We start from the raw sequence: 26502 nt of genomic DNA, 5'->3' as shown, positions 1-26502 counted from the left end.
CAGAGTATACATATCATAATGGGAGATAATAAAGACACACATATCCCAAAATGTGTTGACACAAGGCAATGGTATATTTCAAAAGCAACTGGTCACTATATTACAAACTCTAAGAGGAGCTCACAATAATCTATACTACTATTATAAAGCGAGAACTGTGAACCTTTGAGGTGGGTAAACTCGAGAACCACAGCGCCAATCCAAACACCCAATACATCATTGGAATTGTCAGGGTCTGCAGAGTGACATAGGCTATATACCACAAAAAAATATACGTTCCTTAAAAAATATACGTTCCAAAAAAAAGTAGTCCCTTCGAAGTAGTGCCGGCCGTGTGCGCTAACGACGTGCGTGCTGACATCATCAGGAGCGCTTGGAGGAGCGGCGGACAGGAGCGTGGGGAGGAGCGGTGAACTTTGGCGGACTGGAGAGGGCTGAGGTAGGTCAAGCAAGGGGAGGAGCGGTTAACTTAGAAGCGCGGGGAGGAGCGGTAAACTTTGGCGGACTGCCTGCGCGATGCCTGATTGCTCCCAGAGGGTCAAGCAAGGGGAGGAGCGGTAAACTTTGGCTGACTGGAGCTGGCCGTTTGGAGCACGGGGAGGAGCGGTAAACCCTGGCAGACTGCCTGCGCGATGCCTGATTGCCCCCGGTGGGTCAAGCATGGGGAGGATCGGTAAACTTTGGCGGACTGGAGCGGGCCGTTTGGAGCGCAGGAAGGAGCGGTAAAGTTTGGCGGACAGCCTACGCGAAGCCTGATTGCTCCCGGACAACGTCGGGCGGGCTGCTAGTGTTATAATATTCTGCAAATGTAACTTTGTGTGTGTTGGTAATGTTGTGCATAGTATTTAGCTGTGTGCATTTTTCAAAGTGGAAGTACTGATTGGACATTGACTTTTCCAGTGTTATTTGCGTTCTTTAATGAGTTCAGAGTTTTAATCCCACACCACCTCCTCAACCCATCCTTAGGCTACTTTGTCTCACTACCCCCAGACAACACAAGTTTGGGGGCCACCCCCTCCCCCCGTTTTACCTGCAAAAGACAAGACACTTGCAAATCGCCAGCCAGCCTAGCCCCCCCGGGAATCGCGGGAATCCACCAGCACCCCCCACTCTCACAGGCCGCCATGGGTGGCAAACGCCAGGGCTGCTACCAGGGGCCAAAGGTCTAGCTACGACACTGGGTGAATGTAGGGCAGTGGTGGCTGGTGACCTGTAAAAGTGGTGAGCATTAAAGTTCTTACTAACTTTCATGGCGTGAGTGAGGCAGCCGTACAGGCCTAAGGTGGACCCTCAAATACCACAACAACAAGGTGATGGATGCAATGCTTGAATTAATATCAGCTACTGGCATTCGCTTGGGCCACATCCTGATCCATCGTTTTTCGCCCAAAATGCCACCTCAGTTTGGACCCAGCCACCTGCAAATCAGCATTTGTTTGAACCAACTTTGTAGTAAATGATACTAAAGACAAATTAAAAAAAATAAAATGCACTAACCCCATTCACTTTAGGCCAATGTAAAGGAGAATATTAAATGTATATTTAAGGCACAGATAGCCATATTTGAGCTACATTAATATATGAACCGTCACACTTAAAAAAAATCTCTGTTACCGTGAAAGATATGCAATTCACTATGTCATAGTTGATGTCTATTTTTACTGATTACACAAAGCAAGGTCCACAGAGAAACAAAGGTAGCAAAAAGTTTATAAAAAATGTCAGGATCTAAAAAGGCAATTTGGATTGTTATTGTGTTCAGGTAAATGACGACGCTTTTCTTTATGCCATTTGCAGGCAGTTACATGGTTGGAATGTTTGTTCAGCAACTCAGGTGTCAGTAAAGGAACTGCAAAGCAGGAATCTGATTGCAAGTTGTTTCTTTTAGTTGTCACTTTACTAGTCAGACAAAATTAAACCTTGAGAAGGCTGATCCGCATCAGTGGACAAACAATGCCTATCAATTTAACTAATGGCCTCACTTCAGAGCAGGAACAGATGACAACAATTGTACTTATGGAGAAGTGCAGTTTTATGCTTTATGTTTTCTTCCATCTTCCCCTAAAAGGCTTCAGTAGGAGTGCATTACAATCGTGACTAGGCCTCACTCACGGCTATATTATGTGTGGCTAATTTAGAACTAAAATGGTCCATGTTCAAAGTGTCAAAGTCATTTTCTCTTTTTCTATATAGGCCATGTGTATTAGAAATGCAACTGACAATTAGAGGCCTATTAGGATGGCAGTCACATCCCGTATCTTTAACCTTGCGGCGGGTGTGGCTTGAAGCAGCACCCGCCGCAAGGTTAAAAATGCATGCTTTGTATTTACATGCACAAAGCGGCAGGCACCGCACGGTGCCTGCCGCTTTGTGCATGCAAATGCAGGGGGGTACCATAGGTACCCCCCATGTGTACCCCCCACCCCCTGACACCCTGGGGGCCCGCAAGGGCCCCCCAGAAGCAAATCTCGACATGCTTTTCCACTGCGGAAAATCCGCAGCGGAAAAGCATGTTTGCACACACATCGTAATTTGGCTGGCGGTCACATCCCGTATCTTTAACCTTTCGGCGGGTGTGGCTTGAAGCAGCACCCGCCGCAAGGTTAAAAATGCATGCTTTGCATTTACATGCACAAAGCGGCAGGCACCGCACGGTGCCTGCCGCTTTGTGCATGCAAATGCAGGGGGGTACCATAGGTACCCCCATGTGCACCCCCCACCCCTGACACCCTGGGGACCCGCAAGGGCCCCCCAGAAGCAAATCTCCACATGCTTTTCCACGGCAGAAAATCTGCAGCGGAAAAGCATGTTTGCACACACATTGTAATTTGGCTGGCGGTGTCTTGCAGACACCACCACCTAATTGCGGTCAACACCCCACGGATCAGCGGCGGACAGACCTGCCGTCCGCCGCTGATCCCACCACCATCATGATCTGGCGGGGGTGTTTTCAGGGTCCGCGGCGGTGAATCCGCATCCTCCGGGCCGGCGATGGCTTCCACCGGCCCGAAGGATGCGGATTCACCGCAATCATAATCGACCCCTTAGTTCCTAACTCTGACACCCATTAATATTATAGCCTTAGAGCGCGACTTGGCGGGCTCTACTGTCCATTGAAGGCACGCTCCAGCGTTAAAGGTCCGTGCCAAAGGCAAGGGCTTTTAACAAGGGAGCAGACTGTTAATGGCCGGTAGAACCCCTCGGAGGGCTCCAAGGCTATTAGATCATTCTGCCCCTAGAGCTCAGAATGTTCTAATTACTAAAAACAATGGCCTCTCGAAGCCCGAGGGGGGTTAAAAACCATAGGGCTCCGAGAACAAAGACATTGGAATGTTGGTATGCGGGCTTCTACCGGCCCGTTGAAGCCTGTAGCAATCCATTGTATTCAATGGAGTGCTCCACATTCCAATGTATTAATTTACCTTTATACGTTGTGGAATAGGTTTAACCTTATTCATGTAATATTAATGTAAGTAGGATTTGTTTATCCATGATGGCAATAATTTGAAATAATGTGTTCATTAGTCACAAATAAGCTGTATTGCAATCTGTGTGCTGTAAAGTTAGCTTTACGGTAGGCCTAAATAATTGTGAATTCATTTCATGACTAGCGCTTAATCTTTCTTTGCTTGTACTGTGAAAGGTAGCATGTATTTTGTGTTCCAACTCCAGGTGGACAAGTCACCATTAGTTAGAAAAATTGTCCATTGTTTAGTTGGCAGAGAGGCCTGAGAAGGAATGCGATCTTGCAGAAGAGATGAGTTTTCATGGGAGATAGAGATGGCACCAAGGACGTGTGGGATGTTTTACTGTGTGAAGCGGGAGGTGGAGAAAGTACCGAAGTAGGATGATGGGATGATGGAAAGTTACCCAAAGCTTGCAGGTGGTGCTTGTATTTGGTGAATGCTTTTTTATTGGCGAAGTTAGGGACAGCGAACACTTCCTTTTAGGACACCTTGAGGTACAGACTTCTCTTGGCGATTGTGGCTTTATGCTGCATGAAGTTGGAGTTACTTATTTTGGAGACTCTGACAGCTGAGACCTTTATGCCTTCCCTTGAACGTTGCTTAAAAAAGTGGTCCTCTTTACATAGTGTAGGGGCAGCTAGGGAAACTGGAGTGTTTTCTTGAAGAAGCCTGATGCAATCGAATTTACATTTTTTTCATTTAAAGACCTAGCTAGCAATAACTGAGTTCGTTGTTTTCCTTTTGTTATATAGGGTCACTCAGTTTAGGAGATTTGGCTTCATCCTATTTTCCCTGTATCTTAACACTATCATGCTGAGATTCATATACTTGAATTTGTTTCAAAACTTTCAATAAAACAACAACCTGGTTGTGAATCTGAGTTCCTGAGAATTTCCTGTCCTTAGGTAGCTAAATTGATGAGTTTCTTACCTCTCATGCTGCTTGAAAAGTACCATTGACCAAGGTTAGAAGTTGAGTTTTGGCATTTTCGCTTACAGACTAAACTAAAAAATATTTGTTTTGGCTCCTAGGTGCTAATGCAAATGTGTTCTGAGGCTCATTCAGTTATCGTTTGCGTTAATTAATTATAATTGTTTACAAGCTCTCTCTGCCCAGGCCCCTGAGGTATGTTTGTTTATTGCTTACTCCTTTTAATGGTGATTCAATTCAAGACTCAAAACGCTAGATAAATAAGAGGCTTTATCAAAATCAAATGACTGGTGATATAAACTCGTTCGGTGGCCAAGGCAGCACATTTGCAGAGGACAGGTACACCGGGTGCGTTTACACAAAATTAGGAAAAAGCCTGACAATCCTATATTTAAAAAAAAATCTAATATGTTTCTGCAACTGTTGTTATTTTTAGCTGTATGTAGAAAACAGATTGTATGACCTCCTGAATTCATAAAATCAAATCCCTTGTACGTAATATCAGTCTAGTGAAGAATATTATTAAAAAACATGACACGGGAAAAGATTTGAGAAAGCAAGTGACTACTTTGAAAGATGTCACCTCTATAAAAGCCATGTTTTAATATTTACAAACTACTCATCACTGGGGATGTGGTCACAGAGTTAGTTCCTATAGTTCACCCCCTTTTTTTTAGAATACACTTTAACATTTACATTCAAGTGACTAAGGTGCGGAACTTTGTGCAATTCCCGCCCTGAAGAAGGAGTTTTTGACTCCGAAACATGTCCATGTAGACGCACTAATGAGGTTGATATACATAATTATACACTAGCAACCTCCCACTGCACCCCCTTTTAATGATACAAGCCGGGGGCTTAATAAAAGTCTATTTTTCACCCCACGAGCCAGGTATTTTTTTAACTCTCACCACTCCACCACTCACATTTATTACCCCACACGCATCCACACATAGTCCACAGATAGTGCTCCCACGTAGTCGTCTGTCGTAGCACGCCGCATCCCGTAGAGGGGTGCGAAGACCCCGATGATGAAGCATGACATCAAGGGGCCTGTTGGTGTGTGAGGGGTAGTTAAACAACACTGTGTGCTCCCCACCATAGCAGGGACCACAAACCCTTCAGTCTTAGTGGATTCCAATTTGTTTATAAAATATACCATGGGAGACTGAATCCACTTTTTCTCTACCGCCCTCCTTTGTTATTTACTTGACTACCTACAGTCAACATAACCTAAGTAATCCAGAAATAAGGCATTATTGGAGTAGAAAGCCAGCTTCTATCTGTTGGATTCTTGAATTAAATTCTTAATGTGTTCTTTGTTTCCACTAGGAAACATTGACAATTAACTTGACAACCAGGGTTGAAGAAGCGAACACCCCAACTTGCTAGCTGTTGTATCAGTCTTTTGAATTGCAGTAGGTGCCTGGACATCAGTATCATCTGTGGGCTGAGACATTCCAGGAACAAAGGAGTTGAGACTCTAATGAACACCCCAGAAATCATAGAAAACCAAAAAGCCTATTTAGCCACGACTCTGTGCCTCTCATTCTACAATTTATGACTGCAAGCAGGTGACTTATTTGTTGAAGTCAAAGTCTTCAAAAAATGTCAACTTTATTTTTCGGTGGTATTAGTCCATACAGGTTCATTTTAGAAACTTATTGCGCATGAACTTCGAAACGCCGGAGAGTATTTGAATGACAAGGATCTTGTGAACTGTTCATCGTAGTGACTAATCCCAAATTCGAAAAAAACCCCTATTAAAACATATTAAAGCATGGGTTATTTTCAGGCAATTCAACAAAGATATGTATGTTCTACATGAAGTCACAAGTACGGCTGGAATTTTAAAGTACCCCTAGCAGCGATTGCCAGTGATGTCTATTATTGGGTCACTTGGAAATACCATTAGCAGCATCTGCACCAATATGGGATGGGATAGAATGGAATCTGTGTCCATCAGCAGTGTGGAAAGATGGCAGTTAAAACTCAGGCTAGTATTGGTATCTGTAGCAAAAACATATATTGAGAGGTTCAAAACAGGTACCATAAATCATCTAGTGCGGCTACTGTATTAGAAATATATATGACGCTATTGTAAAGAAACCAGGGAAAGATAAGAAATTAAATCATTCCAAGTAGAAGGGCAGGCAAAGCCATACTGAACAACTGGCATAGCAGTAATTCCCAGGAGAGTGGAGGATTAGGGGTTGCTTTGGTGGAGCCCGTATCAGTGACACTTTCTGGAACTGAAGAAGGACAGGGTGAAGGACTTCATCACAATCTTGCTGTGGATAATCCCCTGAATAGATAAAAATGGGGGCCTCAAGTCTCCTTTTCTCCCCATTCGCCTGCTCCCTTGGTGCCTTCCCATCTCCCATTTGTAAGGGTAGAATAAGAGTGTTATCAAAGTATACCATTTGAACTTATACTGCCAAATGGTTAAGAAACCAGGTCTGTTGAATCTTTGTGTTTGGCTATTTGCTTCGACTAGTTCAAACCAACAGCAAATAAGCAATAGCAAAGGTGAAGAAACAGTTGGTGGCACTACAGACAGCAAAGTTGCCTAGGCATGCACTGCAGTAAAGTGGCTGACACATTTCATAGTGCTGCTAGGGATATTTATGCATACTGACAAACTCCAGATTCAACCACGATGCTGCCCCAGTGACACTATGGGGGTCATTAGGATGGTGGGCGGACTTTGGCCGCCCGCCATCCTCCCGGGGCTTGGGACCGCCCGTCATAAGGGCGGGGGTCCAGTGGAGGGAATTAGGATGCGCCCGCCACAGTGGCGGGCGCTCCACCATTTTTAACATTGCGGCGGGCGGTGCTCGAAGCACCGCCCGCCACAATGTTAAAAATGCATGGCATGCATTTCCACAGACAAAGCGGCAGGCACCGCGCGGTGCCTGCCGCATTGTGTATGCAAATGCATTGGGGTACCACAGGTACACCCCATGTGCACCCCCCACCTCCCCTTCACCATGGGGGCCCGCAGGGGGCCCCCAAAGTAAAGACCGCCTGCCTTTCCAGGCATCTCCCACAGCCCATCGTATTATGGCTGGTAGTGTCTGATAGACACCGCCACCATGTAAACCCTTTTCCGCCCCGGCCGCAAGGCGACCGGGGCGGAAAAGCCACACATCTTCACAAGAACCCGCTACAGAACTTAGTAATATGGCGGGGGAAATGGGTGGCGGGCGGGCAAGGATGTCGGGCGGATCGCCGTTGCCCACATGGCGGTGGTGATCCGCCCGACATCCTAATGGGCCCCTAAAATTGGGATAAAAATTACTTTTCCCACTCCAAAGAGTGCAACAGTAGGGAAAACGTTTGACAGCGTAGGGGTAAAAATTACTATTCCAACTCCAGAGAGTGCAACAGTGGGGAAAGCTTTGGATAGCATATAGGTAAAAATGACTATTCCCACTCCAGAGAGTGCAACAGTAGGGAAAGCATTGGATAGCGTAGGGGTAAAAATTACTGTTCACACTCCAGAGAGTTCAACAGTGGGGAAAACATTGGATAGCGTAGGGGTAAAAATTACTATTCCCACTCCAGAGAGTGCAACAGTAGGGAAAGCGTTGGATAGCGTAGGGGTAAAAATTACTATTCCAACTCCTGAGAGTGCAACAGTAGGGAAAGCTTTGTATAGCGTAGAGGTAAAAATTACTATTTCCACTCCAGAAGTGAAACAGTATGGACAGCGTTGGATAGCGTAGTATTAAAATGTATTATTCCCACTCCAGAGAGTGCAACAGTAGGGAAAGTGTTGGACAGCGTAGGGGTAAAAATTACTATTCCCACTCCAGAGAGTGCAACAGTAGAGAAAGCATTGGATAGCGTAGGGGTAAGAATTTCTATTCCAACTCCAGAGAGTGCAATAGGGAAAGCGTTGGACAGCGTAGGGGTAAAAATTACTATTCCAACTCCAGAGAGTTCAACAGTAGAGAAAGTGTTGGATAGTGTAAAATTTAATTATAACATACTTATAAATCATTTTTGTATTAAAAAATAATTAATAATTCAATTTTTAACTAACTTGACATCATTTACAAATACCTATTAATAATTATTAAAAACATCATTACAATTGAATAATTAATTAACAATAAATTAACAATAAATACCAATAAATATGAATTAACACATATTAATTAACAAATATTGAACGATAAAATATTTTTCATAACAAATACATAGTAATTATTAAAAATTGATCAACAATTTAAAAATATTAAACACTAAAATGATTTTTAAACCAAAACATACTTTTTATTAAACATGAATTATTAATTAATACAAAAAAAAATCAAATTAATACAAATAATTACCAATAAAAAAATTATTTGGCAATTAAAAAAATGAATTACCAATTTTAAATAAATGATTACCAATTAAAACATTGTATTGCCAATTAAAAACATTAATTACCAATTTAAAAAAATCATTACCAATTAAAAATAATAATTACCAATTAGTAATTAATAAAACAAATGTATCAATACCAATAAATACAAATAATAATTACTTAATTACAAATAAATTACTTCCCACCCAATTCCCCTATAGACCCACAACCCGATTCAGAACTTCAACGCAAAAAATAATTAAAATACATTTATAATTCCTAAAAATTAATAAATAATTTAGTATAATTAAATTACTTCCCACCCAATTCCCCTATAAACCCTCAACCCACTCATGTACTAAAACACAAAATTGACTTAAAAAGAACATTATTAACATATACAAATAGTATACAAATAATTTAAAACCAGTAGAATACTTAACAAAAAACATATAACACATACATATTAAATACATAATAAAATACATAACAATAATGCAAATATCAATATTAGTAACATTGAGATTAGTAACATCGATATATTTGATATCGATATTACTAACTTCGATATTACTTACATCGATATAATAAAATTAGATATTACTTACCTTAGGGTCGATATTCTGCCCAACGATATTCTTGACCTTGATATTCTCTATCTTCGATATTTCCAACTTGATATTACAGTGGGTTGATATTTGGGAATCGATATTTAGACTGTGCACCCTTCCACACAATTGGCATATGCCCCACATTTGTGGGGGAGTCTCTGCCCTCGGGCGGAATCTCCACAATGACAATTCTCATTGCAAAGATTTTGCCCTGAGTGCGTAGACAAACCTGAACATTTTTCATAGTTACAGTGGAGGCTATTTTTCCATTTTGAGCATGACATGTGAAAACTAGTAAATTTAAAAAGATGAAAGCAGACTGTGTCTATCAGATGAAAAAAGATTTACCATTGGTTGTAGATGCAGAGGCACTAGTACTATTTAAAAGTTCATCGTTTCTTAAAAAACACTTTTTTAACAATCTAGTGTTTATGTCTGGCTTAACAGCTTAAGCTGTATGCTTGATATTTTGCAAATAATACACATGAAAAAGATTTAGGTCAGGTGTCATAGTTTTCTTTGTGATTACCTTTTTAAACCATCGCTGAAGTGTCAATAATCTTTTGGATCAGTCTAGAAGAGTGCATCTGTCTCCCTGTCATTGTTTATTCAGTAAATGATTGCACCTAGGGGCCGATTTTGATTCAGGAAACTAATCCGTATGACGATTCGAATTCGTAGCCCTTTCCGTACGAATCATGCAAATCCGTCGGAATCGCGTAGTACGATCCGTAGGAAAAAAATACATCTGAATCTTTGCGAACCGTACGAGAAGCAAGGGAAAATCCAGACGATACAGGACCCTCATGGTGAACCGTATGAATCGTAAACATGCTGTATGACCCGATAAGTACGATCCAGGATTGGGGAATGTGAACGCGATTCGTACGGAAAACTTTGTATGAGCACTTCGTACAGAGAGCCACACAATCACATACGCACTGTACCCCTGCAATCATGGGGGTACGCACCGTACCCCTATGCACCATACCCCTATGCACCTTACCCCCTATGCACCATACCCCTATGCACCGTACCCCTACACACCATACCCCTATGCATCATACCCCTAAGCACCGTACACCTTTGCACCGTACCCCTACACACCATACCCATCCGCACCGTACCCCTGCAATCATGGGGTGTACTCGTGTACCCAGGGGGTCTGTTTCGTACACGGTTCGAGTCAAAATCTGGGGGCCACCCCCTCCCCCCTTTTACCTGCAAAAGACAAGACGCTTACGAATCACCAGCCAGCCTAGCCCCCCCGAGAATTGTGGGAATCCACCAGCACCCGCCACTCTCACAGGCCGCCATGGGTGGCAAATGCCAGGGCCGCTACCGGGGGCCAAAGGTCTAGCTACGCCACTGGGTGAATGTAGGGCAGTGGTGGCTGGTGACCTGTAAAAGTGGTGAGCATTAAAGTTCTTACTAACTTTCATGACGCGAGCAAGGCAGCCATACAGGCCTAAGGTGGACCCTCAAATACCACAACAACAAGGTTATGGATGCAATGCTTGAATTAATATCAGCTACTGGCATTCGCTTGGGCCACATCCTGATCCATCGTTTTTACCCACCATGCCACCTCAGATTGGACCCAGCCACCTGTAAATCAGCATTTGTTTGAACCAACTGTGTAGTAAATGGCACTAAAGACAAATTAAACAAAATAAAATGCACTAACCCCATTCCCTTTAGGCCAATGTAAAGTAGAAAATAAAATACATATTTAAGGCACAGATAGCCATATTTGAGCTACATTAATATATGAACTGTCACACTTAAAAATATCTCTCTTACCGTGAAAGATATGCAATTCACTATGTCATAGTTGATGTCTACTTTTACTGATAACACAAAGCAAGGGCCACAGAGAAACAAATATAGCAAAAAGTTTATTAAAACTGTCAGGATCTACGTAGGCGATTTGGATTGTTATTGTGTTCAGGTAATTGACAACACTTTTCTTAATGCCATTTGAAGGCAGTTACATGGTTGGAATGTTTGTTCAGCAACACAGGTGTCAGTAAAGGAACTGTAAAGCAGGAATCTGATTGCAAGTTGTTTCTTTTAGTTGTCACTTTACTAGTCAGACAAAATGAAACCTTGAGAAGGCTGATCCTCATCAGAGGACAAACAATGCCTATCAATTTGACTAATGGCCCCACTTCAGAGCAGGAACAGATGACAACAATTGTACTTATGGAGAAGTGTAGTTTTATGCTTTATGTTTTCTTCCATCTTCCCCTAAAAGGCTTCAGTAGGAGTGCATTACAATCATGACTAGGCCTCACTCACGTCTATTCTGTGTTTCTAATTAGGAACTAAAAGGGTCTTTGTTCAAAGTGTCAAAGTCATTTGCTCTTTTACTATATATGCCATGTGTATTAGAAATGCAACTGACGACTAAGTTCCTCACTCTGACACCCATGTATAATATATCCTTAGAGCTCAACCTGGCGGGTTCTACCGTCCATTAAAGGCACGCTCCAGCGTTAAAGGTCAGTGCCAAAGGCAAGGGCTTTTAACAAGGGAGCAGACTGTTAATGGCCAGTAGAGCCCCCTAGGAGGGCTCCAAGGCTATTAGATCATTCTGCCCCTAGAGCTCAGAATGTTCTAATTACTAAAAACAAAGGCCTCTCGAAGCCTGAGGGGGTTTAAACACCATAGGGCTCCGAGAACAAAGACATTGTAATGTTGCTCTGTGAGCTTCTACCGGCCCGTTGAAGCCTGTAGCACTCCATTGTATTCAATGGAGTGCTCCACATTCCAATGTATTAATTTACCTTTATACGTTGTGGAATAGGTTTAACCTTATTCATGTAATATTAATGTAAGTAGGATTTGTTTATCCATGATGGCAATAATTTCAAATAATATGTTTCATTAGTCACAAATAAGCTGTATTGTAATCTGTGTGCTGTAAAGTTAGCTTTATGGTTGGCCTATATAATTGTGAATTCATTTAATGACTAGCGCTTAATCTTTCTTTGCTTGTACTGTGAAAGGTAGCATGTATTTTGTGTTCCTCCGGCAGGTGGACAAGCCAACATTAGTTAGAAAAATTGTCCATTGCTTAGTTGGCAGAGAGGCCTGAGAAGGAATGCGATCTTGCAGAAGAGATGAGTTTTCATGGGAGATAGAGATGGCACCAAGGACGTGTGGGATGTTTTACAGTGCGGTGGCAGTGCCTTACGAAGGTGGAAATACGGGGAGTCTCCGGAATGCAGATTTTTCCGGTGTGAAGAAAACCCGCCCCACCGACCTATGAAGTGAAGACAATTGTGCTTTCACATTACAACATCCTGGAAATACCAGGGTAATCCGGTAAATAACCGTGAGTCCTTTCTTTTTCTAGTACACTGAGGTCATGGTACGCCTTAGCGTGTGTATACCGCCCAGTGTCACAGTTTGGTCCTGAAGAAAGCTCGGCTAAAGAGGCCGCCACGAGCAGAAACATGTCGACCATATGAACCAAAAATCAGGACTGTTTGACTCAAATTTATTGTCAAGCCTGTCCGCCAAACCTTTTTAACATCGTGCATGCTTCAACCTTTATTAAAATTAAGTATAGGTTGGAACGCGCACTTTTTTATTCTGACACTTTAAATTCACTATCACTTTTTGCACTGCTTTTATTCTAGTAACCAGCTCCACTGCAGTTGCAGGTGTAGTAGCACACCGGGCATGCACTTGGCATACCCGGTGAACAACCCGATGATGAAGCATGTCACCCAATAGTTGGGTGAGTGAGGGTTTTATAAAAATCACTGTGATTCTTTTTCTTTTACACACCCACGTGCTTTTTCTACGTCTCATCCTGTTATGTCTGACTGTTTGAGTCACTCCTTTGTTGTTTAAAGGATGTTTTACAGTGCGAAGCAGGAGGTGGAGAAGGAACCGAAGAAGGACGATGGGATGATAGAAAGTTACCCAAAGCTTGCAGGAGGTGCTTGCATTTGGTGAAAGCTTTTTCGTTGATGACGTTAGGAACAGCGAACACTTTCTTTTGTGACACCATGAGGTACAGACTTCGCTTGGCGATTGTGGCCTCATGCTGCATGACTCTAGTTGGGGTTTCTTATACTGGAGACTCTGACAGCTGAGACCTTTATGCCTTCCCTTGAACTCTGCTTAAAAAAGTGGTCCTCTTTACATAGTGTGGGGGCAGTTAGGGAAACTGTAGGGTATTCTTGGAGAAGCCTGATGCTATCGAATTTACATTTTGGTCTTTTAGTTACCTACCTAGCAATAACTGAATTAGTTGTTTTCCTTTTGTTACATAGGGTGAATCGGTTTTGGACATTTGGCTTCATCCTATTTTCCCTGTATCTTCACACCATGATGCTGTGATTGATATAATTGAATTTGTTTCAAAACATACAATAAAACAACAACCTGGTTGTGGATCTGAGCTCCTGAGAATTTCCTGTCCTTAGGTTGGTAAATTGAGGAGTTTCTTACCTCTCATGCTGCTTGAAAAGAACCATTGACCAAGGTTAGGAGCTGAGTTTTGGTATTATCGCTTACAGACTAAACTAAAAAATACTTGTTTTGGCTCCTAGGTGCTAATGCAAATGTGTTCTGAAGCTTATTCAGTCATCTTTTGCTTTAATAAATTGTGATTGTTTACAAGCTCTCTCTGCCCAGGCCCCTGAGATATGTTTGTTTATTGCTTACTCCTTTCAATGGTGATTCAATTCAAGACTCAAAATGCTAGATAAATAAGAGGCTTTATCAAAATCAAATGACTAGTGATGTAAACTCGTTCAATGGTAAAGGCAGCACATTTGCAGAGGACCGGTACACCGGGTGCATTTACACAAAATTAGGAAAAAGCCTGACAATCCTATATTTTTAAAAAAAGGCTAATATATTTCTGCAACTGTTGATATTTTCAGCTGTATGGAGAAAACAGATTGTATGACCTCCTGAATTCATAAAATCAAATCCCTTGTACGTAATATCAGTCTAGTGAAGAATTTTATTTAAAAACATGACACAGGAATAGATTTGAGAAAGCAAGTGACTACTTTGAAAGATGTCACCTCTATAAAAGCCATGTTTTAATATTTACAAACTACTGATCACTGGGGATGTGGTCACAGAGCATTGGGTGTTGTCATTGATGCCCCCCTCCTGGGTCGGAGTGATACATTTGGCACAGTTTGCAGCCTTTTTTGTCCCCAAGGGTTCCCTACCTCTGATGCAGGCCCAAGAACAGCTGAGGTGGCATGTTACCATAATGAACAATCCCAAGAGGGCTCAGACAGGGGAGTGGGGCAATAGGGGAGGGGTTCACATACACTGTGGCCACAGGATACCCCTGAGGGGGAAAGTAAATAGGCCTAAAGACTATATCTGTCAATTTTTACTCTTAGGTGTTCATTGCTTAAGAAAAAGCAAACCACTCCAGGGAGATCTCAAATAAGCCCCAGACAGGCTTTGTTGATCCATTTAAATAGTGCAGTTTTTGATACACAAAAAGTGTCAAATGCGATGTGCAGGCAGATGCCATAGCTGGGACGCGTGCGAGAAAGAGAGAGGGTGTTGTGCTTATTCCTTGCAGCTTACTTAGTCTGGCTGGAAGACATGCCTGCAGAGGCAGGTGTGTGCTCCACTCACTCAGGGATGATCGGGCTTTGCATTGTAGCTGGGCCACAATGAAGAGAAGGAACCAGAAGATGGTTGAGTACCTACAGTCAACATAACCTAAGCAATCCAGAAATAAGGCATTATTGGAGTTGAAAGCCAGCTTCTATCTGTTGGACCCTTGAATTAAATTCTTAATTTGTTCTTTGTTTCCACTAGGAAACATTGACAATTAACTTGGCAACCAGGGTTGAAAAAGCGAACAAATAAATATTGAAAAATAAAATATTTTTCATAACAAATACATAGTAATTATTAAAAATTGATTAACAACTTAAAAATATTAAACAATAAAACGATTTTTAAACCAAAAAATACTTTTGATGAAACATGAATTATTAAGTAATAAAAAATCCCAATTAATAAAAATTAGTTACCAATTAAAAAAATAATTGCCAATTAAAATAATTAATTACCAATTTTAAAAAAGGATTACCAATTAAAAAATTGTATTGCCAACTAAAAACATTAATTACCAATTAAAAACATTCATTAAAAATTAAAAAAAATAATTACCAATTAGTAATTAATAAAAAAACTATCAAAACCAATAAATACGAATAATTCATTACTTAATTACAATTAAATTACTTCCCACCCAATTCCCCTATAAACCCACAACCTGCTATAGAACTTAAAAGCAAAAATTAATTAAAATACATTTATAATTCTTAAAAATTAATAATTAATTTAATATAATTAAATTACTTCCCACCCTATTCACCTATAAACCCACAACCCACTCCAAAACTAAAACACAAAATTGACTTAAAAATAACATTATTAACATATAGAAATAGTATACAAATAATTTAAAACCAGTAGAATTCTTAACAAAAAGCATATAACACATACATATTAAATACATAATAAAATACATACCAATAATACAAATATCGATGTTAGTAACATCGAGATTAGTAACATCAATATATTTGATATCGATATTACTAACTTCGATATTACTTACATCGATATAATAAAATTCGATATTACTTACCTTAGGGTCGATATTCTGCCCAATGATATTCTTGACCTCGATATTCTCTACCTTTGATATTTCCAACTCGATATTACAGTGGGTTGATATTTGGAAATCGATATTCAGACTGTGCACCCCTCCACACAATTGGCAGATGCCCCACATTCGTGGGGGAGTCTCTGCACTCGGGCGGAATCTCCACAATGACAATTCTCATTGCAAAGATTTTTCCCTGAGTGCGTAGACAAACCTGACCATTTTTCATAGTTACAGTGGAGGGTATTTTTCCCTTTTGAGCATGACATCTGAAAACTAGTAAATTTAAAAATATGAAAGCAGACTGTGTCTATCAGATGAAAAAAGATTTAGCATTGGTTGTAGATGCAGAGGCACTAGTACTATTAAAAAGTTTATCGTTTCTTAAAAAAACACTTTTTTAATAATCTAGTTTTTATGTCTGGCTTAACAGCTTAAGTTGTATGCTTGATGTTTTGCAAATAATACAAATGAAAAAGATTTAGGTCTGGTGTCTTCAAACATAGTTTTCCTTGTGATTACCTCTTTCAACCATCGCTGAAATGTCAATCATCTTTTGGATCAGTCTAGAAGAGTGCATCTGTCTCCCTGTCATTGTTTTTTAAGTAAATGATTCCACCTAGGGGCCGAATTTGGTTCTGGAAACTAATCCGTACGACGATTCCAATTTTTAGCCCTTTCCGTATGAATCATACATATCCGTCCGAATCGCGTAGTACAATCCGTAGGAAAAAATACGTCCGAATCTTTGTGAACCGTACGAGAAGCAAGGGAAAATCCGTACGATACAGGACCCTCACGGTGAACCGTACGAATCGTAAACATGCTGTATGACCCGATAAGTACGATCCGGACCAGGGAACGTGAACGCTATCCGTACGGAAAACGTTGTATGAGCAATTTGTACGGAGAGCCACACAATCACATACGCACCATCCCCCTGCAATCATGGGGGTACGCACCGTACCCTTATGCACCATACCCCTTTGTACCTTACCCCCTATGCACCATACCCCTATGCACCGTACCCCTATGCACCATACCCCTATGCATCGTACCCCTACGCACCGTACCCCTATACACCGTACCCCTATGAACCATACCCCTACGCACCGTACCCCTGCAATCATGGGGTGTACTTGCGTACCCGGGGGAGTCCACTTCATAAGCGGTTCGAGTAGTCGAAATCTGTTTTTACGGACTTTTTCAGCTCCCGTAGAAAAAGAGTTGTACGGAGAATTGACGTGACGAATCGTACTTGTTGGGTCGGAAAAAGCTGCTTCAATCCATACGGACGTGTACTGCGTGTTCCAAATGCGATTTGTACGGATTTTTAAGTCATATGGTCTTTCGTACGATTCGTACGGAAATCTGGTTTGGGTTTGGATCGTACTTCATTGTTCGTACGGGGACGTTTAAGATGTACCATTCGTACGGGAAATATGCTCCGTACGGCTAGTCGTAGGGGATTTTACTGAATCAGAATTGGCCCCTTAATATGGATGACTTTTACTGAGATGCATGCGGTGCATGGTGTAGCGTGGGTGGGGCCTGGGGGTGCAAAATTCTTAAGGTTGCAAAATGTTCATAGAAAAAGGTGTGAGAGAGGCTGGAGAGAAATCGCTCTTGGCCCCTCCCCCAGGTCTCGCGATTCCTGCTGCAGTTTTAACACTGTGAACACTGATAGGAAGAGGGCAGGGGGTGGTAAGCAGTGACAGCCATGACACAGTCAGTAGGTGGGGTACAGCGCCTTCATAGCAACCAGGGGAGGGGTTGTGACCCAGGGGGTAGAAATCAATAAACATCAGTCTGCAGTAGCCAATGGCTACGTCCCGAAGCCCCTTCCTCCTTTGAGTGGTTAAATGGCGTCCCTGGGCGTGTGCCCTCAGTCAGCTCCTGTGCGGCGCATGCACTCAGGATGGCTTGTGTGTGTGGTGTGCACCCCCTGTCGGTGGTGCATGTCACTCCCCTAGTGAGTGGGTGGGGGGGAGAGGGAGGGGCAGAGGCTGGAGCAGCGCGTTCCTGACCTGATCGGGTTTCCAACAGCTGTCACCCTAACCTGTCATGGAGAGTCGAGGAAGTAGAAGCAAGGAGAGGAACCTGAGGTCACTCCTGTACCCTATGGGGTGACTGCAGCCCAGTGCCCTCAGCCCAGGTGTGTAGCTGTGACATCCTCTTGGAAAAGAGCCCTTTCCATTATAGGATAGTAGGGCGCTTTGTACATGCCAACAGACCCTCGCGATTTTTAAAGCAAAAAAAAAGGTGTTATTATTGATGTTTACCACCTAAAGTTGACTTGTTTTAATGTTAGCAAATGGGGAAAATATTTTCCTACGTTTTTTTTCTCTTTCTTCCACTTTCCATTTTTTAAATGTTGAGTGTATGAGAGTACTACTCCATGTGCTGATAACACATAGGCAAAAGCAGCAAGACCCCTGTGTGCGGACACAATATGGCTGCTAGGACAAAGCAGCAAGAGCTAGAATAATCATTTTGTATTTGTTTGTTTGTAGCACGGCCTGTTATCCCTATGTCCTCCCCTTAGTCATTACTTGCCGAGTGGATCCCGCCTCGTAACAGGAAAAAAGAAGAAAGTAAAAGAAAATAGGCTTTGAGCCCTCCATAACGGGCTTCATAAAGCATAGCTTGCCTATTATCCTCCTTGAGGTTTTTCCTTTCTCGTGAGAGACAAAGAGGTAAGTAAGCATATGGGACCCATGCCGGGCTTGGATTTCCGACTTTACACGACTGAACAAGTGGCATAGCATGGTCATGACCAAAGGGGCGCAACATTTTAAAAGCAAAAAAATGTGTATTCCTAATCTGTTTTTTCCTTTAAAATTTTGCACCAAGAAGTGCTAACGGTCCACGGGTTAGGGGGTGCAATACCTGCCTTGCCCAGGGTGCTGAAAGCCATGATACGCCGCTGATTAGATGCATTGTTTTCAGCAGCTGGTAGGGACTGTTTGATGAAAAGGGAATCCAAAGAAGTCTCCTCTCTTTCGAGCAACACATTCTGCATGATGTCAAAGGTTTAATTGGCATAAGATCTAAGCACTTATGAAAAAACGTTATCAAATTTATCAGGTGTTACATTTTTCAGAGTTTAGCACTTTTTCAGCAATAGACGTTGTGGCAGCCATGATTAGAAGAAATTAAATCCATTTCAGATAGAATTACAAAGGAGAAATGATGAAGTCAACAAGTCTTCTAAAATAATGTTTTGGAGAGCGCTGTTTTGTTTATAGACATTTAAAAAAAAAAATATGTAGCAGTGGTCAAAGTGTGCCAGGGCCTACCTTGGATGAGCACTGATGAAACAAAAAAAGATGACATTGAACCAGGCCCTGCGTGTCCCTTGTCGTCTGCTCTTTGCCACTAGACTGTCTGTCACATGTGAGAGCGGCATTTCAATGTCACTGTAAGTTCCCTTTGTGAAATTGTGACACATGGATGAAGCCTTACAGTGGATACTGTTTGCCATTGTTGACCCAGATCCTACAATACAATTTCATTTTAATTCAATAACCAGTGTATCTACTTTGTGTATTTATTTCCCCAAGGGTATGTCTAGGAGGCAGTCAAGCCACCACTTACGTTTAAATATACTTTCTAAAGTGATTTATTGCTTATGCATCAGGGTAGCGGTGTTACATAAAGTTTTAAGTAAATATCCTGTTGAGTGATGGTTTTATTATTATTTGTCTTCGAAAACTATATTCATCAACTTGACAAACACAGGCTCCGATATATTAGGCTGTGTACTTGGTAACATGGTCAATACTTTCAGTGAAGATTTATTTTAAAATTCCATTTATAAAGCGCAAACGAATCACCCCCGGGACGGTCTCTCGGCGTTACTGCGTGCCAAGATAGGTCAGAAAATACCAGAGAAGTTAGAAGAGAAAGGTTTTGAGAAATGTATTTAATAAGGCTAGGTCAAAACAGGATCGTATATGCAGGGGTGTCCTCTTCCAATGATAGGGGGCCAGATATGAAAATGATGTACCCCCATATCTGGCCATACATATGCGGCGAGGTTATAGTAATGATTGCCCACCGGACCTAAGGTTGTGCGTTGGTACATAAAGCTGTAGCTTATTCCACAGACAGAGATGGCATTTCCGTAAAAAAAAACTTGGGTACTAGGCAGAGGAGAATTAAAAAGGGACACTTTTTTATTGGCAGCTAATGCAAAGATTTGGGTGTGGGCTCCGATGGGGAGCCGGGGACAGATTACAAACCGGGGGCCTCATTTATGAGGCCGTGCGTCACTTTTACGCTGCCGGTGCGTCACTTTTTGTGACGCATCGGCGGCTAAAACATGCCTCCTGTTGCGCACTATTTACAAAGTGACGCATCTAAGCAGATGCATCACTTTGTAAACCCCTTCGCTACATTATACCTGCGTCAGGTATAATGTATGCAGAGGGGGCGTTCCCCAGCAAAAAGCCTCGTAATAGTGACACATTGAAATCTATGAGATTTCACTGCGTCACTTTTAGGACACTGTTGCGTCAAAATCTTGCACATGCCTCACAGCAGGCGTAAGACTGACGCAAGCCCTTTCACATGGGGCTTTCCCCATGTGAAAGGACGCATTGCTGGAGTTGCGTCACTTTTGTGACACACTCCAGCAATGCGTCACTTTTGCGCTTACAGATACGTCAGAAATATTGACATATCTGTAATTCCTTGCGCAATGATGCGTCATATTGTAAATATGACGCATCATTGGGGTCGCAAGGAAGTCGCAATGAAAAGTGACGCATCGCTGTTTTCTCGCTGCGATGCGTCACTTTTCATAAATGAGGCCCCAGGTGGGCAGTCCTGTGTTGTACAAACTGAAGTTTGGCTAAAAGAGCTTCATTCGCTGCAACCATAAAGATGTTTACATAGTCCAGGCGACTCACAATAAGATATAGAAACAAAAATAGCTACTCTAAAATTGTAGTTAATTAAATTACGTTACTGTGTCCCTAATAGCACTACTCAATAGGAGTGCTCGGCATGTCAAAAATTGCGAAGGGCTGTCCTCACACACCATCAGGTGTCATGCTTCATTGTAGGCAGCCCTCGCTCTCTGAAAACATGGTTTGATAGGGAGCGGGCCTACACCTGAAAACAGAAAGGCACTTCTAATTATTTAAATGGGGGCTTGAGAAAGTAGTGAGTCTAAAACCAATGTAATCATCGGAGAGGTGGAGCGGATGTATCTTAGGGCCAGATGTATCAAGATTCCGTTTTGCAAATCCTAAATAGCGATTTTTTGTGAATCGCTATTTAGAATTCGCAAAACGGAATGTATGTACAAAATCGCTATTTTTTTGCGATTCCATATTATTCTTTATTTGCGAATTCGCATTTTGCGAATTCACAAATAAAGAATAATTTCCAATGCATTCCTATGGGCCAGGAGGCCCATAGGAATGATAGTGCAATAATTCTCAAATTGCGAATTCGCAATTTGTTAATCGCAATTTGAGAATTATTTCAAGGGGGCAGGGGTGTCTCAAAGACACCCTGCTGCACCCCTGAAATTTACATGTGTGTGCATGTGGCACACATACATGCCCTATGGGCATGTATGTGTATCACATGCCACCCTCACAAATGCCAAATAGGGCATTTTTAAAAGAAATCGCAAATTACCACCAAGTACAAGTTGGTGGTAATTTGCGATTTCCTAACTCAAAATCGCAATTTCAAAATGTGTCATACATATCATTTAAGGAATCGCAAAATTTGCGATTCCTTAAATGCTATGGAAAAATAAGGAATCGCAAATAATTGCGATTCCTTAAATTGCGATTTTTTCATACATAGGAAAAAATGCAAATCGACCGTTTGCGAGTCGCAAAGGCCAAAATTCAGCGAATTTCGGCCTCTGCGTGTCGCAAAAGCATTGATACATCTGGCCCTAAGTGTACAGCGAGGGACACACATTGAGGCTAGTGTGACTATAGGGGTCCGGAACCCTCCTCCATGACACCCGAAACCCGGACTGGGAGGGTCTAGCAGAAAATGCATTTCCAGGAAAGATGTGAGTGTTTCTTGATTAATGTTTCCATAATTTCTGCAAAGAAAAGGGAGCAGGGACCAATGATATTGGCTGACAGTTTGCAATCTCAAGAGGATTTGAAATGGGTTTAATCTTAGCTAATTTCCATTTTCTGAGAATAGTTTCTGCGTTCAGAGACTGGTTGTACAAGCCAATGATCGTGGGGAGAAGTGCTGGGGCCAAGGTCGCCATGATGTAAGGAGGGGGATCGTCAGGTAAGCCAGATTTGTTCTTATTTATCAAGACCAAGACTTGCTCGGGGATGACTGCAACAAAAGTTTCCAAAAGAGTGAGAGATGTCTCATAACTAAGGGGGCAGGAAAGGGCCTTCCTGTGTAAGACCATTTAAAAGAGTGTGGTAAATGTTGGAGTTTTTTTCTTCAAAATGGTACGGGAGGTCATCACAAAGATGCTGATGCTGGAATTATTATTATTATTAGGGAGTTTTATAAAGCGCCTGGTTTACGTGCACCGGCGTGTCCCCGCGCTATGGTAAGTGGGGTAAGCAGTCCAAGCAGCCATCACAGCCGCCTACCTTCCAAATAGGTGAGTCTACCTTCCAAATAGGTGAGAATGGGAGAAGCACAAGCCGAGAGTTTAGCAAATTCCTTTAGAATCTTATATAAGTCTTCTGTTGCACTTCCTGCATTATTGATTCTGTCCACTATGTGGGTCCTACTTGCCTCTTTAATGATTTTATGGTAGGTGGCTAAAGATGCTTTATAAGTAAGTTTGTAGGCAATAGTTTTAGTGGTTCGCCACTTATATTCCAACTTTCTACGGGCTGCTTTTCCTAAATCTTAGGTCACATCCATTTCGAGTATCTATCCCTTTCCATACCACTTAAAGCACAAGTGAGGCCTGGCTTTGCTGTCAATCAAAGTGTGCGTGAATCACACTCAACACCCAATACTCACTTATAAAACAAAATTAAAGCAACAAAGACTGTCAAGTTGAATGCATGCTTCTCCAAGATCAGAATGCTTCTTTCATCAGGAAGTTTAACCAAACACCAAAGGGCGGAGACATATTTATAGGATTCAAATATTTAAAAAAGGTTCAAAACATTCTTTTTTAAATCACTTACAAAGCTGATCATAAAAGATTACACATACATAAAAAAGGCAAAAAACAGTTAAAACCAACAGGTGTCGGAAATTCATTTTCTTCTAGCCACCATTAAAAGTCGTACAAAAAAGACTAATATTAATAATGCATACATAAAATACCATGAGCCAAACAACTCAATAAAATCAATAAAAAAGAGCACACATATAATAGCATTTAACCCTTACTATCTATGCAAAATATAAAACCATGTAAATAAATCATGGATTTGCAGAAACGTACAGCAGATTTTAGAAATAAACTTACAGCTGAGCAGTTGAGTTGGTGCAAATATATCAAGGCCTGTTTGTACCTATTAAATTTGAACTTGTAAATAAGAAGCACTAAAAATCGTTTTGTGAAGGGCTAGTAAAATTAGCAAAAAAGGTAAAGACAATAAAGACTAGGAAGAAATCTTATAACATGGACAGGTACAGATACTGGATATCCCATATTGACCCTTGGAAAGACAGAGTATCCACCTGATGGGTCTACCGGATAGGTCAACAACACCCGTTCTCATGTGTAGAAGACCAATTTCCAGAAAAGGCTCTATTGTCAACATTACTTGAATCACACAATATTTTCTCACAGATGGCTTTATTAGTTAATCTACCTCCTTCAGTGAGCCAACCTTTATCCTTCTTTCTTAGATTGATAGGGCTCTCAAAGATAGATGGACAACCAAGGGCAATGGTAGAGGCCTACATTTAATGGGGCCAAAGTATTCTATTCCAATTGTTACATCTGAGAAAATCTTTTATTATTTCTTTATTAGAGGCCTGCTTGTTGTAAAGGGTCTAGTTCCATCAGTTCCTCACCATATCCTAGTCCCAGTTCTTGGTGAGTTGCAAAATGTCAACTACTCAGCAGAACACCTTATGCTCTTCTACTTGAATGCAGCCCATGTCCTTGCATCCCCAAATACCTGCACCATATTTTAAAATGGGCATCATTTTTCTCTTATACATTTCCAACAGGGGGCTAATGGGCTATTCCCTATGATGGAAATGAGGGAATAAATGGTGTCATCCGACTACAATAAGTGCTTTTTCTTGTTCATAATACAAATTGCCCAAGTACAGGCATAATCATACATTATCCCCAAATAGGGGAACTGGTTAATTTTCTCAGTTGATCTATCCTTGATGTGGTTACGACTTTTCATATTTTTAGGGCAGCGCAACATGATAAAGGTTTTAGAATAATGTGACTCCAAATGTAGACATTTCATGTAGTCCACGAACAAGAGCACTGGAATCATCGCTGGTAGCCGGTTAATCACCTTGCTACTTCCACCCCGGTCCACCGCAAGCACTTGGCTTGATTGTTGTGGAGGGCGGAAACTGTTCCTGGTTGTAAATTAGCACAATTGGGCAATCTTGTAAATAGAGAGGCGCTCCGACGGTCAGATGACCTAGAGCCCGTCCTCTATTTAAAACTCATGGCAGGCAACCCGTGCAGCGGAAGCACAAACTGAGTAGCGCAGCAGCACGATCTGTAAGTGGCTCTGTTCTGTCTGACTAGCGTACCCTGGGAAGTATTACTGTGTTTGGATTTTAAAACTCCACTGTGCTCACCTTTTATATTCACGTTGCTCATTTTAAATGTGTGAAGGTGCAAATCATCGCTGGTAGCCGGTTAATCACCTTGCTACTTCCACCCCGGTCCACCGCAAGCACTTGGCTTGATTGTTGTGGAGGGCGGAAACTGTTCCTGATTGTGAATTAGCGCCATTAGGCAATCTTGTAAATAGAGGCGGAGCTCCGACGGTCGGATGACCTAGAGACCGTCCTCTATTTAAAACTCATGGCAGGCAAGCCGCAAAGCGGAAGCGCGGAGCGGTCGCGCCTAAGTCGCGCCAAAGACGAGCCTAAGACTGGCACGTCTGTGCCCGTCCGTGTCCGAACGGGCCCAGGGACCAGTCCCCCTGTCCCAACCACCCCCCATAAAATTGTGCTTTAACCTGACCAACTAAGGGAACTTCGACCTCCTCTCTCAAAAGGCTGTCAAACTCTAACTATTAAACACACAGGGACTATAACCTGCAGAAATTGCCAGCTCTCGCTCCTGAATTTACAACCGTACTCCCCCCAAAGCCAAAAATGTTGTACTACAAACGCCCGAACAGAATCCCCCACACGGACAATTTTCTTTTTTACAGTTTGAATTTTCGCTCGCTTCCAAAGCACAAACTGGATATTTTTAACCTCATCTGCGAAGAACAGCCGGATGCCCTTTTCCTGACCGAAACATGGCTACATGATAGCGCTGGCCCTGACATTGCTGCAGCCTTACCACCCAATTATGCCATCGCGCGTAGAGATAGAGCGCAAACAACTGGTGGTGGAATAGCCATTATTTTTAAAAATCACTTGCTTTGCAAATTTGATCCTTTAGACGTTCCCAATTTCGAAGCGGCAGTATTCAAACTAACTCTCAACCCAAATTTTACTTTATCAGGTATGCTGGTCTATCGTCCACCAGGTAACCCTGCACAGTAGACCAACACTGTAGTTGACCACTTAACGCCCTTTCATTTAAATTCTAAGAACTTTTCTCTCATAGGAGATTTAAATCTTCACTTAGAGGACTCATTTAACAATACCTGCACTTGCTTTATTGACGATCTGGAAGCTCATAATATGAAACTTCTCAACTCGGGCCCTACGCATATAGCAGGGCACCTACTTGACCCTATTTTTTCAACTCTTTCTGAAATGATTTGTCCCCCGGCCATCCCAGTCTGCTGGTCAGACCACTACTTATCTAAATTTAGTCTCACCGTATCCAACCCAATCACTTCATCCTTTGTGTCCTCAGAAACGGGGAGTAGGAATTGGAAAAAGTTAGACCTCGCCGCCTTAAATAAAGCCCTTTGCTCCAATGTTCCGTTAGATGAACCACACATGGAAGCTACTGCTGAGGCCACGCATTCCTGGCTTCTCAAAGCCATTGGCTCATGTCTCCCTCTATCACACAGGAAACATAATAATCATCACCCCCCTGCTCCGTGGTTCAATGATGCCCTTAAAATCAAAAAATCTAACTGCAAAACGCTGGAGCGAAAATGGCGGAAAAATTATCTGCCGGAGCTAAAAGTCATTTATAACAAGGCCAGAAACAATTATCACACCTTGTGTATCAAAGCCAAAGCAGCCTATGTCTCAAAAACCATCACAGATGCCTCCAATCGCTCTAAAGCACTCTTTGGCATGGTGAAAGAACTGGCAGGTGCCAAAACAGTGGTGACTCCCCAGCCTTTAAATCACACCCAATGTAATAACCTTGCTCAA

This window comes from Lissotriton vulgaris, chromosome 8 (genome assembly GCF_964263255.1).
Source record: "Lissotriton vulgaris chromosome 8, aLisVul1.2, whole genome shotgun sequence".
NCBI classification, from domain to species: domain Eukaryota; kingdom Metazoa; phylum Chordata; class Amphibia; order Caudata; family Salamandridae; genus Lissotriton; species Lissotriton vulgaris.
Note: the sequence above shows the minus strand (reverse complement) of the source record.